The sequence below is a fragment of the Indicator indicator genome, chromosome 12 (assembly GCF_027791375.1).
Source record: "Indicator indicator isolate 239-I01 chromosome 12, UM_Iind_1.1, whole genome shotgun sequence".
Taxonomy (NCBI): domain Eukaryota; kingdom Metazoa; phylum Chordata; class Aves; order Piciformes; family Indicatoridae; genus Indicator; species Indicator indicator.
In genome coordinates, this window is record NC_072021.1 from 266232 (window position 1) to 272011 (window position 5780).

Consider the following 5780-nt stretch of genomic DNA (forward strand, 5'->3'; position numbering starts at 1 on the left):
GGAACTGGGAATCCCTCTTCCTGTCTTTCTCCCAGCCTGTGGCAGACCAGCCCTCCTGCCCATGTCCTCACAGGATCCCACCCAGCCCTGGCAGCCTCTGCAGCAGCACCATGGAAAAACTGCATCGCAGTTCCACAGGACTCGGCTTCCAACCCTGAGGGATGGGGGGCTGGGTCTGCCCAGGGCAGCAGTGCCCCAAGCCTGGCATGCCCGAGCCCGAGGGGCTCTGCCTTGGGGGGGGGGGCTGCCCCTGCAATGAGGACTCCCTAAAGCAGCCTGGAGGGTGGTTTAAAAGCCAGCGTTGCGCAGCCTCTAGCCAGCCGGGGAAAACACACCCTGGAGATCTATTCTGGTCTCGCAGGCGTCTCAAGTGGAAAATTTCAGCCGCACTGCTTCAGGCTGTCAGGGTTAGGGAAGGTGAGGCCTGGCAGCCCCACGCACAGGGACAGATGGCTCCAAGGGCGCCCGTGCCTGCCACGCGGGCAGGGCCACGCCTGGCAGCGCCGCCGGTGACACCGGCCAGCAGCTGGGCTCCGGGGGGGGCAGGGAACGGAAACCCGAACCCCGCGGGAGGGCAGCGGTGATGCAGCCTTCAGGCGGCACGGCAGCTCCCGCCTCCCTTACACCTCCTCGCCTGGGAAGACAACAGCGTCCTGCACCACCCGGCAGCCGAGGGATGGTTATTGCTTTGTGCCCACTGTGCCCCAGCTGCAGCCCGCAGAGCGGTGTAGCGGCAGGGCCGCCCGGTGCCGCCGGGCGCCGGGCGCCGTTCCGCAGGGCGACACGAAGCATGCCGCTGGCAGCGCTGCGCCCACGCCGCCAGCCGAGCCCTGCTGACGGCACCGCAATGGAGCCGCGCCGGGGCGGCTTGCCTGGGGCTGGGCGGAGCAGCGCCTCAGGGTCAAGGGCAGCTGGAGAAGAAGGTGGTGTTCTTCCCTGCCTTTTCCCTCAACGCCACTCACTTTGGGACCTGGAGCTGGCTGGGAATGTGGCGTTGCGGTGTTTGTGGTTGGAAAACAGCAGTTCATTGGACTTGAAACGTTCAATGGCAGCGTTCATGTGCATGTCGGAGATCCAGTCCTGTGGTGCTGTGTCCCAGACTCTTGCCTCCCACCTCCACCCTCCAGATGGTAGCAGCATGGGTAGGTCAGTCCCCGTCCCTGTGCGGAACAGGAAAGCTCTGGATCCTCAGACACCTCGGAAGAGAAATGGCTTTTCCAATCAGACCGGTCTCTGTCTGTGCCACACACCAGCCGGGTGAGACAGCACGGCTCGGGGAGGGCAGTGGGGCACAGCTAAAGCTGGGTGGGGTAGTTGGTGATCCAGTGTTGCAGGATCACACGGTAATGCAGTGGGCAAGAAGCTCCGGAAGTTCTCCGGTCCAGCTGCTGGCTCCGGGCAGGATCAGCCACCAGGTCAGACCAGGCTGCCCAGGGCTTCATCCCACCGCGGCTGGAAAAGTCTCTGGAGATGGCGATGTGGCATCCTCGCTGGGCCCCCGTGGTGCTGCCTGGCACACCTCGACTGCCTGCAGTTTGAATTTCCAGGGACATCTAAGGTGCGGGTTGAAGCGCCAGGCGGAGGTGTGAGTGCAGCGCAGCTCTGGCGGCACACGGCCTCCCCTATAGCCCCGCGGCACGACCGCCCCGCCGGGCACCGAGCCCTCCGCCGAGCCGCCGCCGCCTGCCAGCACACACACAGCAGCGCCGGGCTGGCCGCGGGGCGGTGCAAAGCAGAGCGAGAGCAGCTCGGAGCGGAGAGGTTTTCCTTTCGCACAGCTCCCAGGAGGCGGCCCCCAGGGCGGGCGAGTGGAGCTCCCTGCCGGCCGCCGCGCCCCGGGATCCAGCCAGCGGCTGCTAACACCCCAGCATCGGCCTGAACAATGGGGTACAGGCTGGGTGTACCTCATTGTACCTCAGGGTGCAGTGCTGCTGAGGCTTGAAGGTGGTAAGAACTGAGGGAAGTCGATGGTTAAGAGCTGAGGTTAAGAGCTGAGGTATTCCCACGTCAGAAACATAATACGCTTGTGATGCAAACATCCAAGTGATTTCCTGCACGGGATGAGACTACAGGCAAACGGAACAGACGACCATGATCTAACATTACACAGGTACTTGCTGAGTCAAACGATAAATTCTTGGGCACGAAATAGTGAAAAATGAGAGGGGAAAAATGATAGCAGGTACCTGCCCTGCACTGACACACAGGACAGATGCTGTTCCATGGGCCACGTTTGACAGAGGCTGTGGTCAGCACTGATGCCTGCTGCAGCCTTCCAGTTAGAGAACATTAAAATAAAGGCTTGTAGTCAACAGAATGTATGGAAACGGTCACATAAGGTCTTTGGAGAACGGCCTACCTGTAACAGTGCAGAGGGGACAAGGAGCAGCTGCTGGGACTGAAGGCAGAGGGCACCAGCTCCGGCTGCCACCTCCCCCAAAGCTTCTCTTTCCTGACTCACGCTGACAAGGGCAATTAGCTTGGTCCCGTGTAGCCGACAGCACAATCCCCTTAATGCTCCCATCTCGGATTAAAGACGACGCAGTCACAAGGAGATTCCAAGTGAAAGGAAGTTTGTTACTCCAGGGACAGCAACTTTAATAAAGGGGGGATCCAAATCACTCTTCCACCATCACTGCCCCTTCCCCTCAGAGTCCCAGGGCAGGCTCCCATGCCTGTCAGGCTCTTGGGGAGCAGTCCCACAGTGCTTCACCTGCCTGATTTGGGTAGCCTCAGTGCCAGCACTGCAAGCAGACCCAGTCACATTCCCCCTCGGTGGTGGGAAGTTGTGCCCAGCAGGGCAGGGCTGCAGCTGACAACAAACTCTTCTTCCTAAGCCTTGGGGCACACTAATTTCACATATTAAAGCAATAAATAATAATCAATTGCAGCAGTGAATTACATACTACTGCTTGCTTCAAATTTTGAAAAGTGGAGGAAATAAGAACCAGAGACTAAGCAAGAAGCCCAGGCTCAGCAGGTTCCAGTGCAAGGAAGAAAGTAAATAGATAGTGGCTCATGCCTTCCTGCAGTGCACAAAGACCAGGCCTGCAGAACTCACAGAAATTACTTTCTTCAGTCCTGGCCAAGCCACCTTTGGTAGAGTCCCTGCTCCTTCTCCAGTGCTGGACATGTGGCTGGCACAGATAGCACCAGGGCCTTGCCACAGCTGAGGCTTCTTTTCAGGGCTGTTATTTGCTTTTCAGCTGCTGCCTAAGACCTTGGCAAAGCCTCAGAGCACCACCACTCTGCCTCTCACCCAAAAGACCAAAGGGTGTGGTCTGCTAGGGTCTTTTTGGGGAGTCAGAGCAAGATAGCAGGATCAAGGCAGAGCAGAGCATGTCACTCTTACCCAGCTACCACATACTAGCAGGTTCTCACAAAATGAGAGCTACAAAGCTGATTGTTCACTGCACACTTTCTTTTAAAGCACCTGCTCTTGCCTTTTTTTTGCTTGGTTGTTGTTGGTTTCAGGTTTTCTCCCCCCCCCCCCCCGGTAAGAGATAGAGGTTTGAACCCTGCTAAGCTTACTATGAAACACAGACTACTCCACCCCCCAAAAAATAAATAGCCACGAGGTACAGATGAAGTGGCAACACATCCAATGGTGGATCCAGGGCACCCACATTTATTCTGAGCCAGCTGCACAGCTGCTTGGACACACAAGGAAACAGCAGAATCATTTTCTCCCATTGCCAAGGTGGCACCAGCAGTAACTCAGTGTTGTCTCAGGTTGTGGCCCTGGATCTTCCTTGGGAAAGGGCATGCAGAGTGGAAGGCTGGACCAGGGAAGCACTTCAGGCCAAAGCAGGGGGATCTGTTTGGCATGCAGTAACTGTATTAGACACCAAAACACCAGTCACATGGAGCAGTACCAAAGACACTCCAGCTGCTGGAGCAGCAGGGCTACAGGAGCAATGACCTCAGCCAACAAGAAAAGCTGCAAAGTACTGAGTATGACAGAGCTACTTAGTGCCAAGTACCACAGAGAAACCATTTGCCTTCTGTATTGAATAAAATTGAAGTGCAGTTACAATGGCAGTAGTAACACTTAACAGACTGAAAATACATCCTGTGCTCCAACTCCAGGTGGCTTTTAATTGCAAACTGTCTTCAAGTACAACAAAGATTTCTGCTCTGACCCCTGTATCATTTCTAGAGTTTTGGTTTTTCAGCTGATCCATAAACAAGCACAAACCAACTCTCCTTAAGACTGCACAACAGAATCCTTTAAAATTATCTTAAGCAACAGTAATTTGTAGTCAAAAAACATGCAGCAGACCTCAACTGAGAGATTGAAGTGGCATCAAGTTCTTGAAGCAAGGGGACAGCCAGTAACTCAGGTTTAACAGCAAAATCCCACCACAAACCAGCTTCCCCCACTACGCATTATTCACTCCCTTTCCTACTTCCATATTTAATTCCAGTAATAAATATTTCTTAGACTATCTTCGAAACATAAAACCATTTTGTACCTTTTAGCTGGCCAGTAAAATTATTCTGGTGAGTCCAAACTGAGAATTTTCTTTACTTTCAAGGAAAAAGCTAAGGTTTTATGAAATCTTTGCTTTACAGAGCTGGAAATTAAGATTTCCTACCAGCTGGCACTCATGTCAAATACACTTGCAACCAAAAGGAAGAAATTCTACTTCCAACTAAAGTCAATGTCCCTTTGACTAAAAGGATGCAGAACTGGAAGCATCATTTCAAAGCCCTGACACTCCTTTTTCCTACAAGTTGAAGAAGTTCAAAAGAAGGAAGTACTAAAAGTACCTTGAAGAAACACAGATGCTCCAACTAAGATAATCAACAACCCTCTGCAGTTTCAGCAGGAGCAGCTACACAATGCAGGTGATGTCCTCCCAGCCCTGTGCATTCCCCTTCTCTCTGTGGATGTACTGAAATAAAGTCCAGCATGAGAGAGCACTCAGGTTTCTGCAGCCCTTTCTCTTAGGGGCCTGCACCACCACACTAGCTCAAGTCCAAAGTTAAACTCTTTAAATGCCATTTCAAAAAGGAAACCCAAAAGCTAGAGGTGTGCTAACTTGCAGAGCTGGAGCAAGCCATGCAGCCTCAGGGGCACTACATGCACACTAGCTAGAAGACTACCTCCTCTGTACACACCCACACCTACTGCAGGTTTGCTGTTTGGTGGCAAGAACTGAACCTATGGTCAGTCTAAAAACACACCACGAATCACTTCTAAGCCTTCAAATGACTTTCATTTCATACAGATTTTATCAATCTTGGGTTTGTGTTTTATGGTTTAACACAAAGCTGCAGTAATGGGCTAGAGAAAAGAAGGCTTCTCAAAACAGTCACATCTGTTTTATAGCTACTCTCTTCTGCCTAGCCCATCCCAAAGTTAGCCTGAAAAACAGTAAAATCTACACAAGGTTTTATTGCAATCATACAGGGGAATACATCAAGGGTCAAATACAACAAATACTATGATGCAATTTTACATTTATTAAACTACAGTTCCAAGCACAAATTTACACATTCTAAATACACTAAACATCTAATGAAGTCACACTGCTCTCCCACTGACATTGGATAGATCTGGGCGAAAGACAATAACTTTACAGGACTTTTCTAACAGGAATCCTTAGTATAAAAACTGTGTACTTGTATGTAAACTGTTGAAGAACCCAAGTGATGGGTTTCCATCTCCACTAAGTCATCCATTTTGTTGCATATTTAAACGCTCAGGGGTTGAATGAACTTGATTTTAAATTTGGACACCATTAGCTAACCCTCCCACCCCCCCAACCCCCCAG